The sequence below is a fragment of the Neomonachus schauinslandi genome, chromosome 3, assembly GCF_002201575.2.
Source record: "Neomonachus schauinslandi chromosome 3, ASM220157v2, whole genome shotgun sequence".
In the NCBI taxonomy this organism is placed as follows: Eukaryota; Metazoa; Chordata; class Mammalia; order Carnivora; family Phocidae; genus Neomonachus; species Neomonachus schauinslandi.
In genome coordinates, this window is record NC_058405.1 from 130,679,352 (window position 1) to 130,707,082 (window position 27,731).

The 27,731-nt window shown below is 41.1% G+C and overlaps 1 protein-coding gene across 2 annotated transcripts in view; it reads left to right on the top strand.

Annotated features, from left to right (window-relative positions):
• Positions 1–27,731, top strand: part of CERS6 (ceramide synthase 6) — a 304,965-nt gene that overhangs the window by 268,425 nt on the left and 8,809 nt on the right. The window lies entirely within an intron of this gene.

The window sequence follows — 27,731 nt, forward strand, 5'->3', positions numbered from 1 at the left end:
ATATCTAGTAGTGCAATTGCTGTATCATATGGTAGTTCTATTTTTAACTTTTTGAGGAACCTCCATACTGTTTTTCAGAGTGGCTGCACCAGTTTGCATTCCCACCAATGGTAGAAGAGGATTCCCCTTTCTCCACATCCTTGCCAACATCTGTTGTTTCCTGTGTTAATTTTAGCCATTTTGACAGGTGTGCGGTGGTATCTCGTTGTGGTTTTGATTTAGATCTCTCTGATGATGAGTGATGTTGAGCATCTTTTCATGTGTCTGTTAGCCATCTGGATGCCTTCTTTGGAAAGATGTCTATTCATGTCTTCTGTCCATTTCTTAACTGGATTATTTGGGTGTTGAGTTCGATGAATTCTTTATAGATTTTCGATACTAACCCTTTATCGGATATGTCATTTGCAAATATCTTTTCCCATTCCAAAGGTTGCCTTTTAGTTTTGTTGATTGTTTGTTGGATTCACTTTAAATGGCCCTTTCTTGTTGGCAATGTGCCTTTGAATAGGAGGACCTCAGAATGTAAAATAGGTATAGTGTTTCTCTGACTTTCTAAATCCTGTCTGTATAACCTGGGACTAGAACAAAGCAAGCAAAGGAGTGGGGGTAGAACAGGTGGGGATTGTTACAGCATCAATGGCCAGCCTCCAGCCAAGGGGTAAAGGGAGCTTGTGCGTTGGGTCACAGACTCAAGCTGATGTGACTGGCCATGAGATTCAACCTGTGGAGGAAGTTCAGAGATTCTCAGGATGGACCAAGTAAAAGGAAAGAATCCAGTATTTCAGGCTTTTGTATTTTCTTTATGGTGTTAATTTTTGTTTTGTTTTGTTTTCCTTTCTGAGTTTACCTTGTGTTTTCACATTGTTTATCACAGAAGGAAACAGCAGTCCTTCCATCTTCCTCCTATTGGGAAGGGCTTAACAGATTCCGTTCTTTCCTTGGCAGGCAGAGAAGTGCCTGGAGTGGGGAAATACTTTAAAGTAGAATGTTTAACCCAGATGCAAGAGATGCGTGCTTTTCTGTCCACGGAGGCAGAACAACTGAAAACCATTATTTGAAAGTAACCAATTGGTTCAAGTTAGTGAGTTTACATTGATTCACTTTCCTATAAGAGCTTTTCCTTTAATCAGCTTAATCCCCCAAATCTCATGGGGAAGTGGCAGTTAATATCTTTCAAGGCAGCCCATCTTGCTGTTAGATGAAAGTCTTTTTCTAACCAATTTCTACATTGCCTGACAGAGAATAAAGCTAATCCTCTTTTGGGATTCTTACTAGCCGTGTGAGAATTAATTCTAAGGGTTCCAGGAGATGGTTATAGTTATTGGCTTGGAACACCAAGGGGATTTTGCTACTGCCCATTCAGAGCAGATACACCATTTTGGGCAATCACAAAACAATATACAAACTGAGTTGTTAGTGTTGATGGTCAAGGTTTCCAAGAAGTGTTTGTAGCTCACTGACCATTGGCTCAAAGTGTAGCATAGAGGTTTTCCCTCTTCCCATTTTGGTAGCAACATCTAAATGATGTGTGTCAGTTGGGTCCCCTGAGAGGCAGATACTGAGATGGAGTTCGGAGTGCCAGAGTTCTATTAGGTGGTTATGCCTGTCAAAGAGAAAGAGAAGGTAGCACGAGTGGGGCAGGAGGAGCTTCCAACAGTGACGTCGACCTGGCAGCCTTGGTCTGACCAACAGAGAGCTCCAGAGCAATGATTCCCTGTGAGAGGAGTCCTGGGTGGGGAAGAAATGGGCAACCCCTAAGGCCCCTGCATGTTCAGCCCTTGGCTGAGAGAGAGCTCCCAGGCCTCAGCACAAACAGTGGGGCAGATGCTGAAGGCACTGCTGCTGGAGCCTGTTAACTGCACTCCTCAGGGCTGATAGAAGTTCTCTCTTCAAGGGAGATCTTAATGACCCACCTCCTTGCTTTACCTAATACCACTATAAATACTGAGGCATTCAAATGAACAACTCCTTTAGGAACAAAAGACCCACACACATCAAAATGGCAGCGTTTGGCAGTCTGTCATTTATAAATTTCAGTCATCAACAGGGTTCATCAGATTGTATTTTGAGAACACACATTGCTTTGCTTTCTTATAAACTTAATTTTATTCTGAAGAACAGTGATGGTAAAGAGCCCATCCTTTATCAAACAGTTTGGTTTAAAAAGTTGCCTAGCAGTAGGATAAAACAAAACAAAGAAGCAATTAGCTTTATATTTAGTGATCTATCTATATGCATTTGGAGCACATTTCTGGAATAATTCAAAAGGGCCAATCCATTTTATGCCTCCTGCTGCTAAATGAATGTGGGAGTCAAGCTGCTATTTTCACAGGGTAAGACATTTATTGTTGATAAAAAAAATCTCCCACTTATACATAATCAGTATCCTGGCAAATGACGCTGTAGAATTTCAGCTCCTTAAGTATAAAGCAGAAAAATCTTCAAAAAAAAAAAATTAGGCCTTATGATTTAAAAATCAGCCAACCATGGATCAAAGTATTTAAGCACATTCATTATGCTCAAACTGACCAGTTCTTTAACGGGTATATGTTCTTTGGGTTGGCAAGACTGATCCTTACGTTTCACCCCTCCTCGTTGGAACAGTGTAGCCCTTTGGTTATTCAGTCAATACAGGACTATTCAGCTCTGTGCCTGGCTCATTCACAGCTCTCAATGTTCATGCAACTCAATGTTATCTAATGTTTTTAACGAATTTCTCCCCTCACCCCTGCAAAAAAGTATATAAAATCAGTAGCTAACTCAATTGAGGGTATGGTAGATTTAGGCCTATAAATTATTATACCCACCTCAGTCATTTCTGTTTCCTGAAAGTTTATACAAAGAGGGTCTGCTCTTTATGTGTGTTGGAGGTAAGATGGAGGTCATACCCTAATCTGTTTCTTCTATTTAGATCAAATGTGAATGAACACATCTATAATCAGACTGATTCAGGCCTCTAAGAATTTGATCCTTGGACCAAAATTGTTTCTGGGCATAGTGTATGAAATACTAGTGAGACCTTGTCATCAGTTGCACTTAAGAAATATTTTTTCTAGGCTGACAGAGCTCAGAAGGAAAGGAAGGGAGATGTAGGAAGGCTAAATAAATTGATTTCCTGCTGATAGCTTACCATCCACCCAGTATATCATAAAGCAAGGTGAGAATGTGTTCACTCTCTATAAGATGCCCAAGATGGCACCAGGGGGCTGTTGAGGATATAGACTAGGGTCGCAGACTTATCCCTCTCTCCCACCCACATGGATGCCAACATAATCAGTGAGGAGACTTTTTTCATAAGTATGGAGGCTCTTTGCCATAAAAACTGGAAAACACTTGGAACAACGAAGTTGATATCTTGAGCTGACCTATAAACTGAAGGTAGGCATTTATACCATGATGATTTACGTGCTTTTCCAACCCACTTATTCTCAAAAACTAAATGGAGAAGTTTTAAAAATGGAGAGGTGGATGTGTGTTAAAATTCTGTGAGGTCTTTTTCCCCCATTGCTTTCTGAAAATAAATCTGGAAGTAGGTATTTAAAACTTTCATCAAAATCATTTTAGACATTCACTCTTGGGTGTTAGATCAAGTTATTCATAAGTCATTCACAAACATAACTCTGCAATAGGGTTTCTTAACTTCACCACTACTGACATTTGGGCCAGGTGATCTCTTTGTTGTGGAAGACTGTCTTGTTCATGATGCAGTGTTGAGCAGTATCCTTGGCCTCCATCCACTAGATGCCAGTAGCATGTACGTGTGCATGCACACACACACACACACACACACAGTTAGTTATGACAACCAAAAATGTCTCTAGACATTGCCAATTATCTCCTGGGGGCAAAATCAGCCCCAGTTGACAACCACTGTTTTAACTCAGTGGTTCTCAAAATTGTTTAGAGGGTAAAGACCTAGAAACAATGATGTTTTATAGAACACCATGAGATTTTTATCATCTTTAAAATGCTGTCATTCCAGGGCACCTGGGTGGCTCAATTAAGTGTCTGCCTTTGGCTCAGGCCATGGTCCCAGGGTCCTGGGATCAAGTCCCACATCGGGCTCCCTGCTTGGCAGGAAGCCTGCTTCTCCCTCTCCCACTCCGCCCTGCTTGTGTTCCCTCTCTCGCTGTGTCTCTCTCTGTCAAATAAATAAATAAAATCGTTAAAAAAAAAGTTTTAAAAAATAATAAAAATAAAATGCTGTCATTCCAATTCCGAATGATTTTCCTAGCAGAAAATGGCTTTATAATACGTAGACTACAGAGAATTATAATAACCTCCAGTACACATGCCTAGGGTATGTCAAATTAAGCATGATTAAGTTCTCTTGTATATTCCTTTAATTTTCACTTTAGTAAATGACAAAGGTTTACAGAAAACTGAAACTTGAGAATTTTTCTCCCTACAACTGAGGAAAGGCAAAGTTCAGTTTAACTATAGAATTTCATGCTTTTAGCTAGTTATAAGTTTCCTAAACCTTCACTATTGACAAACTATGATTTGTGCCAGAACCACATACTATTATTATTTGCTTGCTTGTTTTCTTTAGTAGACTCAGTTCTTTTTACTTACAGTTTATTTTGAAAGAATTATTGTATCTTGAGGAGCCTGGGTAGATCAGTCAGTTAAGCGTCCAACTCTTGATTTCAGCTCCATCGAGCTCTGGGCTCAGCAGGGAGTCTGCTAGAGAGTCTCTCCCTCTCCCTCTGCCCTCCCCCGCTTGTGTGCTGGCTCTCTCTCAAATAAATAAATCTTAAAAAAAAAAAAGAATTATTATATCTCGTATCACTATTGAAAAAATTTTTAAAAGGATTATATTTTGTAAAACACATGTTCACCTAAATACGTAACTAGTAAATATTCATCTCACACCTAAAATCATCTTCATACCATATGTTGAAACCAGAGATCTAGCCAGACATCTATATTCTATTAACATTTTATGTGGGGCCAGAAGAAAGCTCAAATAATGCCTTCTCACTTTAATTCCAAGCTTTTTCTAAAGCATTTTTTAATACATTTTTTTAAATTTTATTATGTTAATCACTATACATTACATCATTAGTTTTTGATGTAGTGTTCCATGATTCATTGTTTGCGTATAACACCCAGTGCTCCATTCAGTACGTGCTCTCTTTAATACCCACCACCAGGCTAACCCATCTCCCCACCCCCCTCCCCTCTAGAACCCTCAGTTTGTTTCTCAGAGTCCATAGTCTCTCATGGTTTGTCTCCCCCTCCGAATTCCCCCCCTTCATTTTTCCCTAAGACTGTTGAATCACAGACCTGTACCTCTGAAACAAATAATACATTATATGTTAAAAAAAAAAGAAGATAATAGTAAAGCATTTCTCAAGTATCTAGTGCCTATACAACAGAAGTGTTCTACAAGGACAAAAGAGAAAAAGAAATATTGTCTCTGTGCACATGGACTTTGTCGCCCAGGATTGTAGGATTTGGGAAGGAAGGGAAATTAGCATTTAGTGAGCACCTGTTATCTGCATTGTGCTAAACACTCTGTACTTAATTCTCACGACAGTGGTTCTGTTTATCAGTTTATTTGATATCACACTGTATACGAAATATTATGTTAGTGTTTAAGAAATAAGATACATTTCTTACCCTTAAAGTATAATTTAGTTATAAACCCAGTCCTTACAATAGAATTGTAATATGATGGACAATTTATATCCATGCGGTGAATAGGAAAACAGGATATACAGGGTGCTATTGGAAACTAAGGAACATGTGATTGGGCTGGGGTGAAGGGTAATCCAGGGATAGCATTTAGCAACAAAAGATCTTAGGTCTCCAGGGAGTTTTCCAGCTTTCCTGAGGCTCATAGAAGTAACTAACTTGCTGAAGGTCACAAGAGCACAAATGCAAACCTGAAGCCCATGCCCTTTTCATTACACAGGGATCATGATTATCTAGCTCCAGGAAGGTGTGTGCACATTCAGCCACTTCCCTAACTACCCAGATTTGACACTGCCAGTCAGTCAAGGCCTCATTTCCCACTGGGCTGAGCCCAGGCCCAAGAATCCTTTTCATTCCCAGGGCTCTAGGAAACCACTACCTATGTCCATCCTCTTAATTTTCTAGTGGGAAAACTGAATCCCAGATAAAGTTAAACTGCCAGAGGTGGGGGGATGGGGTAGCCTGGTGATGGGTATTAAAGAGGGCATGTTCTGCATGGAGCACTGGGTGTTATATGCAAACAATGAATCATGGAACACTACATCAAAAACTAATGATGTAATGTATGGTGATTAACATAACATAATAAAATAAAATTTAAAAAAGTTAAACTGCCCCACATCTCTCAGAGTCTGAGCCAGAACTCTGACAGTCTTCTTACTGCCACACTGCACTGCTTCCCAGGAAAAGAAAACAGAAACAGCCATTTTGTACTTGCCTGCCCCTCTCCCCTAAGTGAACAGACACTCTTCTTCTTTTCCCCACGGAAGCATACCCATGGCATCCAGATAGCTCGCGATATGACCACACTCCAGCGAACGCTGGAGAACTTCTTCCAGTGGAAGAGTCACACGGTTGTCCGCAGACCTCTTTGTGCCAGTTATAATGTGTGATTTTACTACTCAATATAATAAAATATTAACTATAAGTGTAAAAACATAATGGCTTTTTTCTGAAACTATAAAAATTAAGTTAAATGCATTGTAACAAGTAAGAAGTATCTAAAAATTGCTGTTGGATGAAATGTAGGTGAGAAAACTAAAAGACTGAGAGGCAGATCCTAAAAATCCAGAGGACTTCTGCACCCTGATTACTTCCAAGGTGGCTTTCAGTTTTCCATTTTAGATTTTTTTATTTATTTGAAAGAGAGAGAGAATCTCAAGCAGACTCTCCTCTGAGTGTGGAGCCCCATGCGGGGCCCAGTCTCACCACCCTGAGATCATGACCTGAGCTGAAATCAAGAGTCAGATGCTTAACCAACTGAGCCACCCAGGCGCCCCTAAGTTTTCCATTTTAAAGAAACCCAAAGTGGAAATTGCAGACATTGCATTTGAAGAATGGTGAATGCAAGAAAGGTCTACCAGTGAACCCATGTTCAAAAGGAAAACCCGTGGCCCTCCATCAAAAAAATTATTGAATGAAGACACATATATATATATATATTTACATATGCACGCACACACACATACACACACACACACACCTTTATATATATACCTTAAAGGTACATATGAATCATTTTAATTATTGTTCTCTTTAAGCTACTTTTTTAATTACTAAAACTACCCCCAATTGAATCAGGTAATAATGACAAAGCAGTGTATATGAATGTATGAGTGTACGCGTGCATACATTGTGTCATTGAACTCACATTGGCCAAGGATCTTGGAAAGCTCTTTCCCAAAGTTCTGGAGGCTGTTTTTCAAAAAAGCCTCTTAAATGAGATAACATGGAAATAATATTGGACTGGCAGTTAAGAATCCTGTTCGGGTTTTCATTCTGAGATTTAGTGAGCTTAATCAGATCACCACTCTTCTCCCTACTTTTGCTATCCCCACTGTAAGCGAGTGTAACAAAGCTTTCCTTGGCCAAGAGTTTTTGTGTGTATCCAACGAGAATGCATGTAAAAGGACCTTGAAAGGTTTAAAGTACTATATAGCACTGTTTCTAGCTTATTTGAAAATGCTGGCTCATATGTAGATGAAGACATTAATAGACAGCAGGCTCTAGATGAGGGCACTGAGGCCCAGAAGGATTCTTTGAGGGAAGAAGGCTTAAGTCAAGCAAAAGTCTGACTATCTGAAACAAAACAGGGAAAATTACAAGTAATTCATTTAGTCTGTTAGAGGGGAGAATTCTCTCCTGATCGCTAGCATTTTCCTTCCAGGCTTTCCTGTTGAGGTGGTATAGAGACGGCTCTGGTGTCCAGGTGGCAGCATGGAGGCTATGCCACCAGCCCCTGACCCACCCCATGAGCTCCTTTACCCTCGCCTTGCCTTGCCCACAGAAGCCATCATTCTCTTATGCTACCTTGCCTCTAGTCCTGTGGGTAAATGCACGGGTCTGACGCTATGCTTGGGTGAATTAGTCTAGAATTTGTGCTAAGGGGACTATTGGTGGCTGCACCATTGCTTTCTGTCTTCCATGATTCTCCTGTTCCCCGTGAAGAGCTATTGCTTCCTGTGTCTGTCTACCTTGACCTCTTCTTGACCTGATAGCATGCCAGCCTCTTAAGAGGCATGAGCAATTGTGACAGAAACCAGACTGAGTAATGGGGTGACAGCATCTTCCATTAGAGCTGTACTCACTATGAACGCTTCTGTAATCCATAAGAGGGCCTGAGGAAAAACACAATGAAAACCTTTCAAGACTGATTCAATTAAGAGCCTCCCAGGAGAGACTGAGCACCAACAATGGAAAATTCAATATTGAGCTCATAGAAAGACACTTCATCTCATAAATGTCCTTTTTTTCTCTGATGTATAAGGAAAAAAACTCTGCAGCAACCTTTAGAAAAATGTGGCATTTGGTTTTTGAAAAAGATCTACCTCTTGCAGATTCCTTAATACCAGTATTCATAGGAAATTCATTAGGGGAGATGTGAGATTATAAAATGAATGGTCACAGTGTCTAAAGCCAATTGTTTGGATGTGCTATTGAAATCCAGCATGAAATTATCTGTCTCTGTAACCCTAGGCAAGGTTGAAAAAGAAGAGTGGCTGTCAGACTTATCTGGTAGTGTGGGTGCCAGGAACTCTGTTCTTTATCCTGTATGTGAATAAGGGAATATATAATGTGCATCCTCTTTCCAAAAACCAAACTAAGTATTAAGCAGCATTCAGGGAACAAGCTGTTTTTCTTCGCCCTAGAAGTAGATCATAATAGTTTATCAGCATGTGTATGGTTTACAAAGGGCTTTTGAGCTGTTTATAGGAAAATATTCAATAAGATCCATTTTTGTAGCAGGAGTAAAATAGACTTAACATGTGAATGTGAATTATCGCTAATGTCTTTAAGTGTCTTTAGGTGTGCTAATGGCATTGTGGTTAGGTTTTTTTAAAGAGTTTGAAATACTTATAGATTAAATAATATGGTGTCTGAGATTAGTTTCAAAATAAGTCAGGAAGGGGCCGGGGGGGAGGGATATATGGATGAAAACACACCGACCTTGAGTTGATCATTGATATAACTGCTGATGAGTGTGTATATATGTGGTGGGATCTTTATACTGTTGTATTTTTCCTGGTGTTTGAAGTTTTCAGTAATAAAAATTAAAAACCAAAATATGAAATTTGGTTCTATTTTATACACGGGATGAGAGACTCAGATTATGAATTGTTTGACTTAAGGAAGTTGAGTGTGAAAGTCAGATGACTTCCGCTAGGTCATTTGCGTGGGGCTCATTATAGCTGACCAACAAAAAGAGGCATGAATCAGCTTTACTCAGATGCCATATTGACAGATGGTGTGAAAAATTTAAATGGCAGATGGTGGTGATTATTAAACAATAAACAATGGCAATTTATCAGGAACCAAACAGAAAATAGCAACTTTTTGTTCTTGGCAATGCATCTAAATTGTCCTTTGTTATGTAACCAGTATTTTAACACCCTAACAGGTGTGCTCTGCTAAGACTGGGGAAGTTTAGAAGTACAGTAAGTTTTAAACTGGCTTAATGTTAACTACCGTTCCCCAGAATAGAACTTGAATATATTAAATTAAACAAACACTCCATTGAGGGATGGACTTCAAAGTAAGCATAGAACAGAACATTTTAACTTAGAATTTGCATCTCAGATGTTTTAATAGATTATGGGTCAAGGAAAATTTCATAAGGTTCTGTTTCTAACCAAGCATAGATTATCAAAAACTTACCCAGGCTCAGGGCTAACCACCAGGGATATGAAAATACATATGATAGCGCTGCCACAAGGAGCGCATGCTTAGTTCTGGTATTGGACAACTAGCTGAAACCCACAGTGGGTGGCCAGAAAGAGTCAACAGAGGTACATAGTTTTGCCATGGGGGCTCAGTAGAAGGTTTTTTTTTTTTTAATGTTATGTTAATCAAGAAGTTTTGATTAATTCTGATCAAGGATGCAAGGATGGTTTTACCGAGGAAGTGGTATTTGGCCTGGGCCTCAAGGAATAAAGAGGTGGTAAATGGGAGGAAGGACAGGCCTCTTTCCTTTTGCTCAAAAGCAGAGAGGGAAGCAAAACAGCAAAGAGCGCAATATGAAATGGAATAGAATGTTACTCAGAAAATAGGTTCCAAGGTTAGGTCATATGGTAAAAATTTAGTATATTTTCCTAAATTTACATGCATGCAACAAGATGGGCTCACTATGAAAAGCAAGTAAGGTAAGAACTGAGAATATCCAAGGGTCCAGAAAATTCATGTCTTCTAATTCAAGCAAGTTAAGAAAATGGCAGATGCATTCTCCCACATTGTTTAAATTATTTTTTCTTTTCTATCACTATTTTTAATTTTGTTTATTTAATTTTTACTTAATTTTATTTTTGCTAAGCACTAATAGTTGAATCCTCAATTTTATAGTATAGAATGCAACTGACTCCACTGTCTTGCAAGATATGAAGAGATGGGAAGGAATGTGGGAGAAGAGAGGAAATTGGAAGAGCCAACATTTAGAGGGATGTTCTTTAACCCTCCAAGTCCAATAAAGACCTGATCCTGAAAAGTTCAGTTTGGTAAAAGAAAAGAAAAAAGAGTGAGAGAAAGATTAGTCTTGTGTCCTTTTTCAGGATTTATGCATATTTGATGCCTAATGAGGGAAAATCCCATGGACTTTCAATCACCTACACATTGTTTAAACCATGCAAAGTTGGTTCACAATAGGTAAAAATAAATATTGACCAAGCACAGTTTGAAGAAAAAATGGGAAGGAATTGACTTTACTTTCTTAACTTTTCCTAGATAGCTTAAAATTTCTAGATGATACATTTTATCTTCAGAATTAGAAAATATTAAAGCCATTCTAATTATGGAAAAATTCTATTTGTCCTACAAATACTTGCAGACTTAGTATTTGCCAAACACTCTGCTAGGCAATTGAGACCAGTAAGGAAAAGGCAAATATTTCAGTCCCTACCCTTATGAAGCTTTCAATCTAGGGAGGCAGAGGTCGATCATACTGTTACATTGGAATCATGAAGATATATGGGCTGCTGTGAGGATCTAACCTACTCTGAGGGTCACAGAATAAATCCCCAAGGGATGGGTTTGATGCTGCCATCTGAAGAATGAGTCAGGGTCAGCTTGACCTCTGAGGGCTCGTGCACCTACTTAGGAAATGAGAAAGTGTTTCGAAATTGTTCACAGCAATAGTCCACATTCTTTAAGTATAAATATTCTGGATTATCTGGATGACCACCTCCTGACCAAGTAACTGCCACATGACTTCACTGCTCACACTGTGTTTTTGTTTGTGGTCATCTTGCAATAAGGTCTGCCTGAGGACCGGTTGGAAGCTTATTACAGCAACTGCCTACATAGTAATTGATGGTGGTTTCGAAGAGGGTAGTAGCAGAAGTGGTAGACAGAAAGAAGTGGGTTCCAGTGGAATTTGGGAGATAGATAGAGCACGTAGGCACATTGGTTAGTGAGGGATGGAGAAAGGAGATGGGAGCGGGATAACAAAAGGGTGATACCACAGTTTTGACTTCGGTCACCCGGTGAGGGCTAAAGCCATTAACTGAGGTAAGGAGATGGCAGTTAGCAGAATGGGCTCTGGATAAACGCTGTGTGTGCTCAAATCCTGGCTCTGTCACTCTGTCTGTATGACTGGCTGAATAACCTACTCGCCCTAACCTCTTCTATGAGGTTTGGAGATGAAAACAATTTTATCTCTCTGGAGATATGATGGTTAATAATAGGCATAGTGGTGGCAGGGGTGTCATTTACAATAGGAATAGGTTGAGGGGGGAAAATATGAATCTGGTTTTGGAAGTGCCTCCTAAATATCCAAGAGGAGGTGCCAAGCAGGCAATGATATGTATGGGTAGGAGCACTTCAAAACAAACGAAATAAACTTAGCTGGAAAACCAAAGCGGAGAATCACAAGCATGATTTTGACTGCGCTCATTTGGTTCATTAGAGTAAGGTGGTAATGAAACCAAAGTTTATATAGAAATAAGGAAAACTGTGATTTTGGGACCACAGCCCCCAGCTCAGGCAGCCACATTTCAAAGGGATGTCCCCATCCGTATCCGAAGACCATGGACGTGACTGTGCCGCAGGAAGCCGGGGAGCCGGAGCGGGAGTGTTCTAAGCATCAGCAACTTGGGGCAGGTGTATGTAAATGACATAGCAGTCCTAATGTTCTACAGTTGGCATCTGAAAACATCCATTTCAGCACTGTATTTATTTCAAAGGATGAGCACATGCTTGGCAGCTCCACAGTTTTGTTTGAGGGCCCAACTTCAGAGGTTAAAGGGAAAAAATGTGAGCTTTGACTTGACTGTCATTTGTCTTACTCTGCAGGCGGAAAAACAACACAGTGGATAATGATAAAAACGCATAGAGTTAGCATTTCATTTGTGTTGCAGTTTGCTTCAGTTCTGCCTGGTATGGTGTTCACTTGAAACAGCTTCCAAAGTCACTTTGTATTAGCCTCAAAGTGAGCTTTCATTCCCTTTATTGCCTAACATTCTAATAATTTTATTTTCAGGGGCCTAATGTTCTCATTCTTTTCTCTGTTGCGTATCTAATGCTTTTGCTAAAACTAAAGTCTTAGCAGTAAATAGGCCAAAAACAATTATCAAGGCACAGTGCCCTACAAAGTTATGCCTATGGGTATGCATACTGCAAGGCAAGTGAGGAGCAGGCCTGTTTTCTCTGTGCTTGTAAATCAGTGTATCCAGCAGGGATGCTCTAGGCTGCTGAAGCACGAGGGCCATGCCTGCTGCCAGTTTTCTTGGAATGGGAACTGATCAGGCATTCCCCATTATCAACACCTAGTGTACTGTGCAATTCATAGGTGCCTTGGCAGATCCAAAGCAGGTGAAATACACACGATCATTGCACTCTTAGAGCTCGAGCTTTAAAGTAGGAAGCAGTGGGATCATGGGAAAATTTCTAAAATGAGATCGACACACCTCCCAGGACCAGTTCTAGGAAGAGGAGACACAGGAAACTGCTGGTGCCTGTTCCCTGAGGCGGGAACAGCCATGGCCTCTTCCTGGAACAGAAAGAAGTTTGATGAACACGAGGAAGAGGGGTAGAAGTTGAGTTTGGAAGGGTAGGAGAGGTCCAGATTAGGGACTTTTGTGGGCCTTGGGAGGTGTTTGGGATTTTATTCTAACTGCAGTGGGTGGTGATGAGTAGGTTTAAAGCAGGTTGGTGATTCTGACAGGTATGAGTGTCCCTGAAAGCTCTTAGCATCCCTGCTAGAGAGAAGTTGGACACCTGTCTCCTTGGGATGGTTGCTTATTTGGGACTTTGGTTACCTTTCCAGGTGGACTGATTTTCCCGCTTATATCTTAGGTGAGGAGGGCATAGTTCGCCTTTGTCCCACGCTACTTAAGGCCAGTCCTGACCTCCCAGTAAGAGAAGTAGGGTCATGAAACGGCAGCTCTGTGTCCCCATTGATACTTGCTATTCCACCAGGAGGGCAACTCAAGGAAGGTGAGGACACCATGTATTACTAGCTGGAGCCTTGTAAGAGTGGCTTCTCAAAAATTAACCCGAAAATCTCCCTTTATCCAGTCTCTTTGGGTGTTTGAAACATAAAAAGACCAGTGATATATCTTAGGCAACTTGAGGATATTGACTGAATCGAAAGGGGAATATTTTTATTAAGTAAAATCTATAGTGAACCTGTTCTTGTTAGCAGCATGGATGTTAGGTGACCCAAGTCATCATAACTGGGTGACGAATCACAGTCTCCAAGGACACTCCATGCTAGATGCCTAACAGGCTGATGAAGTGTGTGCTTAGGACACAAGCAGGACCATAAACATGGTAAAAAAATATTTTTGGTTCAGCAATAATTAACTGATTCCCAATGCCAAAAAAGAAAAGGAATTTTTATGAATTTTCTTTTTTTGAATTCCACATATCCTATTTATTGGCTAAGAAAATTAGGACTAAGAACTGATTTAAAAAAAATTCTTATCACCAAATAGGTCTGACCCCTAACATCTACATTTTCTTTTTTTTAACTATAATTTCTTTTGTATCTTTTTTAAAAATTTTATTATGTTATGTTAATCACCATACCCTTACATCATTAGTTTTTGATGTAGTGTTCTATGATTCATTGTTTGCATATAACACCCAGTGCTCCAGGCAGTACGTGCCCTCTTTAATACCCATCACCAGGCTAACCCATTCCCCCACCCCCTTCCCCTCTAGAACCCTCAGTTTGTTTCTCAGAGTCCATAGTCTCTCAGGGTTCATCTGTCATGGTTCATCTCCCCCTCCGATTTCCCCCCCTTCATTTTACCCTCCTATTATCTTCTCTTTTTTTTAACATATAATGTATTATTTGTTTCAGAGGTATAGGTCTGTGATTCAACAGTCTTACACAATTCACAGCGCTCACCATAGCCCATACCCTCCCCAATGTCCATCACCCAGCCACCCCATCCCTCCCACCCCCCACCACTCCAGCAACCCTCAGTTTGTTTCCTGACATTAAGAATTCCTCGTATCAGTGAGATCATATGATACATGTCTTTCTCTGATTGACTTATTTCGCTCAGCATAATACCCTCCAGTTCCACCATGTCGTTGCAAATGGCAAGATTTCATTCCTTTTAAAGCAGCAATGTCCACAATAGGAATTTTCTTCAATAGTTTTTTTTTTTTTTAAGATTTTATTTATTTATTTGACAGAGAGAGAGACAGCGAGAGAGGGAACACAAGCAGGGGGAGTGAGAGAAGGAGAAGAAGGCTCCCCACCAAGCAGGGAGCCCGATGTGGGGCTCGATCCCAGGACCCTGGGATCATGACCTGAGCCGAAGGCAGATGCTTAACTACTGAGCCACCAGGCGCCCCTTTACATAGTTTTGTGATTGGGCATCATTTTTTATATGAATTCTATGTGGGCAAGGATAAAGGCACCATCAACTTTTTTGACTTTTTTGACTTTGGGCTTTTTCATCTGTCCATATAGACACTCTTCCGCCTCTGCATCGGACTCTATTTATTGTCTGAATGAGTGTACAAACTCATGCTCTCTTCAAAGGACAATTCCTACAAAATCCTGGGAGGTGAAACATAACCTTTGAAGTATAAGCAAGGAGCTACAAAGAGTGAGGTCCTTAAGTATCTCTGAAACCTCAAACGTGGGGAATTCTTTTATTTTTAATTTTTTATTGTTATGTTAATCACCATACATTACATCATTAGTTTTTGATGTAGTGTTCCATGATTCATTGTTTGTGTATAATACCCAGTGCTCCATGCAGAACGTGCCCTCTTTAATACCCTTCACCGGGCTAACCCATCCTCCCACCCCCCCCGCCCTCTAGAACCCTTAGTTTGTTTTTCAGAGTCCATCGTCTTTCATGGTTCGTCTCCCCCTCCCATTTTCCCCCCTTCAGTCTTCCCCTCCTGCTATCTTCTTCTTCTTTTTTTTTTTTAACATATATTGTATTATTTGTTTCAGAGGTACAGATCTGTGATTCAACAGTCTTGCACAATTCACAGCGCTCACCATAGCACATACCCTCCCCGATGTCTATTACCAGCCACCCTATCCCTCCCACCCCCCACCACTCCAGCAACCCTCAGTTTGTTTCCTGAGATTAAGAATTCCTCATATCGGTGAAGTCATATGATACATGTCTTTCTCTGATTGACTTATTTCGCTCAGCATAACACCCTCCAGTTCCATCCTCGTCGTTGCAAATGGCAAGATCTCATTCCTTTTGATGGCTGCATAATATTCCATTGTATATATATACCACATCTTCTTTATCCATTCATCTGTCGATGGACGTCTTGGCTCTTTCCACAGTTTGGCTATTGTGGACATTGCTGCTATAAACATCGGGGTGCATGTACCCCTTCGGATTCCTACATTTGTATCTTTGGGGTAAATACCCAGTAGTGCAATTGCTGGATCGTAAAACATGGTGAATTCTTATACTCAGGACTCTATTGTCCTCATTAACATGGGGGAGGAGAACAAAATTTACAACATTTCATGCATGGCCTGGTAAATATCCAGCCCCACATAATCACAAATGACCCATAATCATCACGTCTACTGACAGCAGAAATGGATCAGTAAAAAGTTATTCAGAATTGTTTGTGGATTTTTAAAAAAATGAGTACAGAAGGGAAATAGAGAACAAAAGAAAAAAAAAAAAAGCCTCCCGAATTGGTTCCCAAACTTGCTGGCACATTGAAGTCATCTGGGAATCTATTAAAGATTCCAGCTCCCAGGCTGTACCCCAGACCACTGAGATTAGTCTCTGGAGGCTGCGCACAGCCATCAGTACTCTTAATGCTCCCCAGGGAATTCCAGAAGCAGCCAGACTGGGAACCAGCTGGCCTGTAGAGTGGGCTCCTTGAAGTACACAGCACATGGTGGGAAGTAGAGAAACCAGGTTTCTGAATTCTACAGGTTACGGGGGATTAGTTTTACTTTGAAAAACACCATCCCAATTCAAAGCTGATTTTGAGCATTCTCAATCGATGTTATCCATTATCCAAACCCTGGAATATGCATACTCCAGAAATCATATGCATGTTTATCCATTAACCAAAAATACTTGTTTTAAAAAAAAAGGTATTTGTAGAGCACGTGTTATATGATTCACCCCAGACTCTGAATCACCTTAACATTGGGGGCCCCAGGTCAGATGTGCACATGGAAGCTCACCTCTCCACCATCATGTTCCAAGAATGATCTCAGTCTAAGAACTGAGCCACAATAATCCGAGGCCCTTCTGGCCTCCTGGGATTTTTCTTCTTGAATTTGTTTTTTCAGTACTGTCAGAATGCCATGCTAAGGATCCTAACTCATGGAGACAGAACCCTAACACCAACAGCTGTGGCTCACATACACGTTCTACTCCGTCTGTATCCCTTGGGCATTGCTAATGGTGTCCAACCTTGACACTGAAGATTCAGCTGTGCCTCTTCCCGCCTCTGACAGTGGAACATAAATAGGTGTTTTTGAACTAACTTGAAAGGATATTTTCTTATATAATAACCTTGAAAAAAAAACTTTTAAGTGTTTTTTCTAATAATGACAATAATATATGTATTTGTAAAATATAGAAAATGTTTTATTTTAAATTCTGGAATCAGAAGTAGCCAATGTGAATACTTTTGAATATTTTCTTTTAATCCTCTCTTATACATGAATGCATAAAATGTGTATATATGAAAATTAGGGATCATACTGCATATAATTTTAATGATTTTTTTCACTTTTCATTACATTGTCAGGATTTTCCAATGTCATTAGATAGAAGACAGGATTTTAATGTATGAATAACATTCCACCATAGAGATATGCATTTTTAACCATTTATTTGTGAGAGGTTTTTTGCCAATAAAAACAGTAGTGCATGGACATTCCTGAACTTAAATTTGATAACTTATTTCTTTAAAGATAAAGATAGATAATTACAAGAGTAAATTTATGAGGATAAAGAATCATTTAAAAATATACTTTAGGGTGCCTGGGTGCTCAATCAGTTAAGCGTCTGCCTTCAGCTCAGGTCATGATCCCAGGGTCCTGGGATCGAGCCCTGCTTCGGTATCCCTGCTCAGCGGGGAGTCCCCTTCTCTCTCTCTCTGTCTCCCCCTCCTTCTGCCCCTCCCCACTGCTTGTTTTCTCTCTCTCAAATAAATAAATAAAAATCTAATGAAAAAATATTCTACATATAGCCAGATTTTCTAGAGAGATTTCACCAACTTATGCTCTGACTGGCCACATGTGAGTGTTGTTTCACTTTAGGTTTGGAAACACAGTGGTTTGTCTTCTTTTTTATACATATTTGGTGATTTGATAGTTTAAATGTTATCTCTTTTAATAAATGTGTTAGTTTGAATGTGTTCAAACCCATAGCACATCTGAAAACATACAATGAATACTCATATACTCACCTGCATCCATCACCTGCAAGACCCATTACATTTCTTTACACACGTTGCATTTCTCTTACATTTGCCAAATCATCTGCAACTAAGCTGCAGATGCCATGACACATCAGCCCCAAAACTTAGCATACATACTCTCGTTTTAATGTGGTATGTATTGGATTATAAGCATGGTGGAACATTTCACCCACTGTCATAAGCCATTTGTGTTTGAATTTCTTTTGTGAGCTGTCTGTTCATGTCCTTTGCCCACTTTTCCCCTGAGGATGTAGCGCTGGTCTCTTCAGCATCTGTGATGTCTGTGAATGGAAGCTGCTTCAGATGCCACCCGAATGCCACTTAAATCCCCTGACAGGGTGCTAGGCCCTGTCCACCAGGGAAGCTTCCTCTGTGATTTAAGGTGTGGCCGTGGTTATTCTGTCTGTGGGAGGAGAAGCCTCATATCCAGCTTGTTGACTGTAAGCACTCTATTCTTGGTCAGGGACTATGGAAAGAAGTAGTTGAGGGTGAATGGATAAGCACAATGAAACACTGTAACCAGTAGGAACAGATAGAGTAAGTATCTTGTCCTTTCAGCAAAATGATTGTTTTGCTTTTTAGTTGAACTCTGTCCTTCCCCCAACACACACACACTCTGTATACTGTCTTTTAAGTATGCGAAGATGAGTTTTACCAATAAAACCACTGTCCCTGGGGCAACGACTTTGATGTGTTTGCAGTGGGGGTTTCTGCAGAAGAACCCTTGGCTCTCCAGCTCCTGAGCCTGCTTGCCTTTGCCGAGAGGTGGGCCCCTGGAGTCAGAGCAGGAGGGCTCCGGGTTTACTGCAATGCGCCTTCCCTCTCTCCAAGGCAAAGGGTTTATATTGCTTCCTTCCTCGGTGAACTCGGTAATACTCTGACTTTGCCAGCAAATAGGTCACAGCAGGTAAATTCCCTTCCTGGCAAGGACAGGGGGAAGGAGCTTTCAAGTGTCAGGCCCTGAGCTTTGCACAGGCACTTCTCTCTCCCATGTTTGAAGGCCCGACTATTTGTCTTGTGGCCCTCTTTTTATTAGTGTAACATTTAATCCCAGAAATGCGGTGGTATTAAAGGTCAGGCTGAGTTTGTGCAAGGCCTGGCCTTCACGCAAGATACAGACACGGGTAATGCCTCCGGGGAGCAGAGCTCTGGTCTCGCTCCTCCTCTCTGCCTCCCTTCCCCGGCCATCCACTCTCCGTGCAACGTTCCCCCTTCCCTCCCTTCCTCCACTCCCTTGTCTGTTTCCCCCTGCCCCTTGAGACAAGATCGACAAGATCGTGTGGGTGTTGTACCCATGGTTTCCAGAGGCTCTCTCATATCTCGCAAAACACATTTTCTCACAAAACTATAAAATATGTAAATAACAGAAGGTGAGTGCAGAGGCCAGGCTGGTTTCATAGTTGACAACAACAGCTCCAAACATACCAGCACACCCATATGGAAGGGACAGAAGTGATCCCATGTGCTAATGACGTGTGTTTAAGTTGACCCCTCTACCCTCTCAGGATCGTCCCACCCATGACGACAAATGAATCGAGATAGCTGCTTACTATTCACATGAGCTGCTTACTTACTGTTCACATGTCTCTGGCGTGAGCACTGTGAACAGCCCGTCCCAGAGAGGGAGGGATTCTGGCACTGCTGGGGTGCCCTGCTTTTCCCTGGCCTCACTACCCCCAAGTACTCCCAGGGAGCACCCCTTCTCCCAGGGAGCACCGCCAGCCTGAAGGGGCAGGGGCAGCAGCTGGTGCCACCATGGACAAGTGCTGCCCGTTTCCGTCTCCCCGTCCAGAGCAGGAAGCTGGGGCTTTGACGAACAAGGCTGCCCCTCCGTGCTCTGAGACTTAGTGGAGGTGGCTTTCAGGAAATCCACGTGGCTCTGCGAAAATTTGTGCTCTCTTTGCCTCAGTTAAGACCTTTAGTGGCTTTTGTTAGCACTTAGCTATCTATTATCATTCTCATATGGTTTTCTCAAAATTTTAACTTACACTAAATTTATTTATGTGATTCTATACACATTACAGTTAAATATTCGTTATAGAAATTTTATGGGATCTGAAAAACCACAAAGAAGAAAAAAAAATCACAGTCCCACAGTTCTGAGATAACCACTGTTCACAATTTGATGTCTTTGTTTCTAACATTTCGTGGGCTTAAAATTACATCTTTTTCTTTACCAAAATGGGATCATTCTGCACACAGTGTTTTATAGCTTTGCTTCTCTCATTTAACATTGTACTGTTAGCATTTCTCTATTTCATTAATGTTCTTCTATTACATAATTTTATTGGCTACAGAGTATTTCATCCTATGAAAAGGTCATGTTTATTTATGAGTGCCCTATTTTGGGACATCATTTAGGATGTTTCAAGTAGTGTGCTATTATAAATAATATTTAAGTGAACATCCTTAGAGCTAAATCTTTTCACAAATCCCTGATTACTTCCTTAGGACAAATGTTTGGAAATAGAATCACAGACTCAGTAGATGTGCACATTTTGACACATATTGTAACACTACCCACAAAATACAGTATGCCAATTTATATTTCAACCCCTGCTCCCCAAATAGATTATGAGTTCTGTGAGGCACACTAATATGGACCCCCTGTACAGTAGGAGCAGTCTTGGGCATAGAGTACAAACTTAATAAAAATAAAATTAATTCCACTTAACTTTCTTGGTTACCAGATAATTAACCAAGCTTCCCTTGCTACCTTTGCTTGCCTCCATGTTATGCAAAAGACAGGTGTGTGTCACTCAGCTAAATATCAATGATAGCAGTGACCCTGATCAAAAAACCCAGTTACCTCAAAACTGATACTAACGGCCGACACACCCTGTGAGGTCCCAGCAATAAGTATCAGGTTAAAAGAATCTGGGGGCTTGAATGTGGTTGGGAAACTTACTGCTTACCATGATACTAATAACCGATTGTTACAAATGAGTTGATCACCTTCCTAAAGAGAATAGGACTGAGGATGTGGTTTAGGATGTGGTCTGGCACCACCCAGGTACTGTACTAGAACAGTGTAAACTCTCCAATGTGAGCCAGTGCTATTTCAATAAATAAATCAAGGCTTTGTTCTCACATGAAGAACCTCATTCTTCCTATTCTTCCTTCTCTCCCACTGTTCTGCACCATTCTGGAGTACTTGTTTCCATGAGCTACAATCACTGGGCACTGTTTCTGAAGAGCAGGCATGTTTCTCAAAGATGCTATTCTCTCCCTTGCTCTTGTTTCTGAGACCCGATGTCCTTTTACCAAGATCTCTGTGGTAGCCTCCTACCCAGCATCCCCACATACCCTCTCTCTCCTGATGGAAATCATCAGCCCAAACACAGTTTTTACGAGATTCTTCCTAAAGCAAGGTCTTAATCCAGTCCTACCCACCCACTCATACCCAAATCATCCAAGAATTTCCCTTGTTTTCCACTGTAAGTTCAAATTTCTCTTCCCAGCAAGAAAGACCTTCCACTAAATCATGCCGACTAACATTCCTTCCCTCACGACTGCCTTGCAGGTACTCAGTTTAACTATTCATGATTCCTTGTGTACACTCTTTGCTTTTTCAGGCTGCAGAAGCCTTTGCTCAAAATACTCCCTTTGCCTGGAACACCTATTATAATAAGATGCTCTACCCTAACAATCAATGTATTTGTCTATTCTCCTGTGCTTATTTGTAAGCTCTCTGAGTATAGATACCTAATCTTACCCATCTTAAAATCCCTCTCAGGGATACAGTTGCATGGGTTGGTCAAAGAAGACCCAGGATGTCTGGTTAATTTCGGAGATGTCATTTTTTTGTATTCAACATAAGGTAGAGGTATATACTGGTCATAGGGGGGGAAATGGTAAGAATATTTGTTTTGAAAGTGGTTTGTGTCCAGTTGCATCAAGTTATATAGTCCATGCCTGAAGTCTTTCACACAGATTGGAAATTAAAGAGAGCAACATCGTAAAACTGGTTGTTGGTAGCTTCCAGCTTTGCTGGCTTGGACATGGAACGTGAGCCAAGGGCTGTGGATATACTTCCAGTGACAAGTCACGCCCAGCCATGTGTGTTCCTGACTGCCCAGTTCCACAGAGAAACGACTGATGGTGTGTGAGCAAGGAACGGGGCACGTAGCTGGCAGCCACGACAAAGCTTAGCCGGGGTGCTTACTAATTCCTGTAGCCATTGTTTTCTGATCAAAATGCCCCGCTCCTGAAAGCTAGGGCTGCCCCCGCTATTTCACAGTCGAGCCAGCTATGCAGAGGTTTTGCTGTCATAAATACAACAGTTTCTCAAGGCCTTATGCCCTTCATTGGTCCCTTCCCTAAAGATGAGATTTTATACATTTTGCCTGGTTTTCTACTTTCTTACTTTTCCCCATATTTCTGGAAGTAGAACAAAACAAAACCTTTCCTGCTTTCTTGGCTTTAGTTGTCCAGTTTTAAGTTCAGAGAAAAGAATGTGACTCATTTGAGAAGAATGCATCTATACATGTGGGCTCTCTTATACGTGGAGAAATAATCAGAAAAAGTAAAATTTTAAGTAAATCTAAAAACATAAGAATTTGTATGGATATTTTTGTTAGAGTTTAAAGAACCTTTAATAATCATCTTAGCCTAGGCCTTTATTTTGTAGATGAGGAATCTTAGGTTTGGGGGGAAAAAAAAAGATTCTCAATATCGTTGCATCAGTGAATCAAGACTAGGCATAGAATCCAGGTGTTCTGATGTATAATTCAGACATAATACTCAATAAGCACACTTCCCACCCACACTTCCAAGTATGTCCATTCTACGGGAGTCCAATAGTTAACATTATTTCAATGCTTTTTTTTAGTTAGAATGCTAGGATTATAATAAATGTTTTTGTTCACCAGTTGCCCTGTTCTTGTTCACCAATTGCCCTGTTCTTGTTCAATGCATATGGTTTCATATTTGTTATTTTTCTTTCAAACTTTTAAAGCCTGCAAAAACAAATTTTTCTTGTCTAAATCTCTTCATTTGCTCTATTAGAGTGGTTTTTTTTTTTCCCTTTTCCTCCCCCCTCCTCTTATTTGGGGGATGGGGAGTAATTTGCTTGTTTTCCTTGATTTTCAGCTCTTCCAACTTGGTTTTATCAACTCTGATTTACTCTAGGGAGGCAGTTCTTTGTTTCAGACACCTTTACTGTACCTCTTTGCCAGCTAGATAATATGGTGCGGTGTCCCTTAAGACTGCAGGCCTGTGATACATTTTCTCTTTGCAGCAGAATTTCCAAAATTTTCAGGTGTATTTCCCAAAGATACATTAAAGATTGAATCCTAGAAACATTAAATAAAAATAGAAAGAAATGAAAAAGGTACTGGTAACACTTCCCAGAGATGAGGTCATTAGAATCCAATACAATGTGACTTATTACATGTGTAGAAATGTCACACGCCAAATCATGTTCCCACACACAGAGCTCCTAGAAGTGAGATTTAATACAACCCAGGTAGGAGTCAGAGACTTAACCTTCTTTCTCCCCCAAGCCCTGCCTCTACCCTCCCTCTCTACCTACAGGCAAGGGGAAGGAGTTGGCACGGCTTAGCTTGGGGAGGTATTGGGGGCAGAGTCAGGACACGGACACCCAGTGCAGGGAGCATCAGGCAAGCCAGAGTTTTCCAGAGGGTTGGGGAACCAGGCATCAAACACTGAGGAGACCAGATGAAATTATGTGGTCCAGAAAGTTAGAAGTAATTGTGGTCAGAGTCTCATAGCTAAGAAGACATGAGATAAGAGAATAAGGAAGTCAATCAGGAAGGAGGAAGAGGGAGGGTCTATTTTTCAGGAGCAAGATACTCTTTAGCTTACCTTTTGGACCTGTCAGCCAGTTGGTGCATGCTAGGTGAGTGGGCCTGTTTTTCTTAAAGGGCCAGAGGACGCATGCATACACTAGTGAGGATATTTATTTTTTCTTTAAAAATATATAATTAATATTTGTTCAGTTTTGAATTTTTGTTGTTGCTTGTTTTTTTATTTGTTTGTTTTAAAACGTGATTTCACATTAACCTGTTGTCTGATCCATTACTCTAGGAAAACTTCTTGATAAGGCAGAGAGATCTCACAACCAGGCTTCTAGGCAAATGAAGGTAGAGCTGACAGGAAGTTCTAACACCTGTGGTACACAAACAGTTTCTAAGACAATGCCGACTCTCTTCAGGTTCTAAACAAAATGGGTAGAGTTGGATCCCTGAATAATTAATATGAAGATTTTCCCTGAGCCACTGGGGGAACTTCTGGAAACTTCTCAAGGGATTTTTAAGAGGCAGAGGGACAGCATTCTTCCTTGTCTTGCTAGCCTGTCAGCCCAAACATGATGTCTTCTGAACCTCCTTGTTAGCTCTTTTTTGCTCAAAGTTTTATGAAGAGTACACATCCTCTGTTTTGATAAATTTTTTTAAAAAAGGAGACCAAGAGATATGTGTTTAAATTAAAAACAGGGCACCTGGGTGGTGCAGTTGGTTGAGCATCTGACTCTTGGTTTCAGCTCAGGTCATGATCTCGGGCTCTGAGCTTAGCACAGAGTCTGCTTGGGATTCTCTCTCCCTTCCCTCTGCTCCCCAACACCTCTCTCTCTCTCAAATAAATTAGCCTTAAAAAAAAAAAAAAAAAAAGCTACAGTAGTGTGACTTCAGATAATTAAATCAGCCTTTGAGATCCTGGTCTCCTGACCAAAAATTTGGTATTGTATCTGACCTGCCAACTTTATAGGTTATTAATGAGACTAAGTCTAATAAACATGAAAATTCTTCGAACATCTTTCCAATGGAAGTACTACTATGATCTAAGCTCTCTTAAATCGTTCAGTTGACTATATGGTGACATACCTTACTCATGCTTTCTCAACATTTATCTCTGGAGATGCACGTTTTAAATCTCCACATAGAAATCCCTGCACACAGGCATGAATATGGGTGCTATGTGCCTCATGTCATTCTCCAGGGAATGTGCAGACCACATCACTCCAGTGGGCTGCAGTCAAGGGAATAACCACAGGCCTACCACACTGCAGACTCTTCTGACCTAAAAGTTTAGGTCTTCCTAAACGTCTTCCCACCCAGATGTTGCTATTTAAAAAGCTAATGAGAAAATACGAATGGCCCCAGATCCCAGCCATTACCTGAAATGGGAAGCTAGAATGGAAGATGCTCATTCCCAAGAAGCAGGTAACTCCAGTAGCCTATGTTCCTGTTGTAAACAGCCACGCTGTAAAGGACATCTTCCTACAAGGTCACTAAACCTTCCGTCTGCACTTCCTTGTAGGAGCCCAGTTGGGTTCCCTCAGGAACAAATTCAGTGAACTCTAAGAACGGTCAGGCTTTTCTACACTATTGATTAGACTCAGAAACCCTGAAGGTAAGACAGAATCTCACAACCCAGAGTTCCACCCTCGTATGAATTTGGCCTTTGTTTTCTCTCACTGCTACAACAAATACAGTTCAGATCCCCCAAGGGAAGGGAAATGGGAGGAAAGGTCCAGGAGCCCACAGCAAGCAGTGAGAGTCTCCTGCTCCACCTTGGCCTGGGGTGCTTACCTGTCACTGGTCCTGCAAAGAATGGTTCCTACATAATGGACGTGAGCAAAGAGCAGCCCTTCAGGGGAAGGGTGGGCAGATTTGGGGAGGTTTCAGAGCCTGGTCCGTCCTAACCCTGTGATGATGGGGTGATAGTTTTATACTTTTAGAAAACTGCAAGAATGATGTCCTGGAATCTGAGACTCTCTGAGATGTCTACCTGTCGAGCAGGCACAAGGCATCTCTCTCCCACTTTCTTCCATTTTTAGAATAAGATCTTTGCTTTTGTATCTTGAATGTCTCATATACATGACAAATAGTGAAAGGCATTATATCATGTCCAGTCAGGGAGATCATTCGTTCAGGATTTAAGGTTTGAGTGGAGTGGGCCACATGGGAAAACCAGTTAAATAAGCTAAATGTGTCATTTAAGCAAGAGGGGCCTGGTATGGCTATCAGAAAGCAGGTGATGAACCTAGGAGATTAAAAATCCCAGGAAAAAAGAGCAGGGAATGACAGGCCACAGGAAGCACAAATGTTACAACAGCAGGTGTGTTTGTGTACTTTCTCTGTTGTAACATGGCAGTGGTTGGCCCTATGCCCGGGCCAAGGGCGAAGGACTAAGGAAAGGTCTGGGGGAGCTGAATAAAGACTGTAGGAATAATAGTGCCTGAAGGCCCAGACTAGTAGGCAGGTAGGTTCGAATCCCAGCTGGCCCCCACCTACTAGATCTGACCTTGACATAGTTATTTATATTCCTTGTGTTTCAGTTTCTTCATCTGTAAAATAGATACCTCACGCACACACAAAATTAGGATTAAATGAGCCCATGTAAAGCCTGAGCCTATTTCCCGGCATATAGTTAATGCTCAGTAAATACTAGCTAGTATAAATATTCCTACTCTACAGGGATCTCACAGGGGTGTTGAAAAGACTAAGTGCAGAAATATAGGTAATACGTTTGGCACAGTGCTCAACATGGGGGCTACTCAGTAAAGAAAAGCTATACAGAACCAGGCAAAAGTCTGTTTTAAGGGGTATGAAGGCAACAAAGAGCTAGGCAGAGGGTTGAAAAGAAGCATGTTGGAAGCAGGATACATCCTGAAGGACATGGCCTTGGCTAGAGGGATTCAGATTGGCAGATGAGTGACACAGACACGCAGACCAGGCAGTGGTGGGGGAGTTGGGGATTCAGGCAGACAGACAGCAAGGGAGCACCAAGAGGGCAGTGACTTAATGAGAAAAACAGCTGCCCCAGGCAGGAAGTCACCACTTACAAGAGTATAAGTGACCAATTCCTAAGTCTGGCTAGGCTAAGACCAAAAAGTAAGACCCCACCATGTCTTACTCGGATGGGAATAAGGCAGAAGTGGTGTATCCATTGCCAGATGAAAGATGGATGGTTCATCCGGGTTCAACTTTAGCTTCCCATTAGAGAGATCACTTCTCTCTCTGCTACAGACTTCGTGAGTCTGTTGTTCAAAAATAATTAGGTACCCATGCTACAAGCTACCCAGAGCTGTCCTCCTAGAAAACTTGCCAACAAACAACAGTGTCTTGGAGAAACCCGGGCTGCTGGTGGGACTGTCTTGTTAAAAGAAAATTACAAGCGTGGCTTTAAGCCTTTTGCAGCCTTGACTACCCAACACTTGATAAAGATAATTGTTTAGGCCCAGAGCTTTTATTACCTTAGGAAAACCAGGATGGAGAGGGGTTGCTTATCACAGTGAATTAATTATGAGACTCTTTTTTTTTTTCAAGTGTTAAGTACCAGCATTTCTGTTCAGTGTAAATTTTTAAATGCTTTTCTCTCAGCATCTACTTTAAAATGAGTGAAACATGCCAGCAGATTATTAGACCCATCTTTAGGTCAAATCTGTTTCATTTATGTTTTGTGTAAATTCAAAGGAAAATATATGCCGGAGAAACACACACCATGAAATATACTGAAGTCTGTCTGGGAAAGCAAAACCAAGACCATTCAAAAGCTCTGAAGTAAAGAACACCTTAATGTTGACTATAAAGCAAATGTTACTTTTTAATCTACCCTCACTTGCATTATGCAGCTTTGCTCAAAGTGAGACCCTGACCCCGATTCTCCTAGAGAAGCGTCTTTGCTCTCTT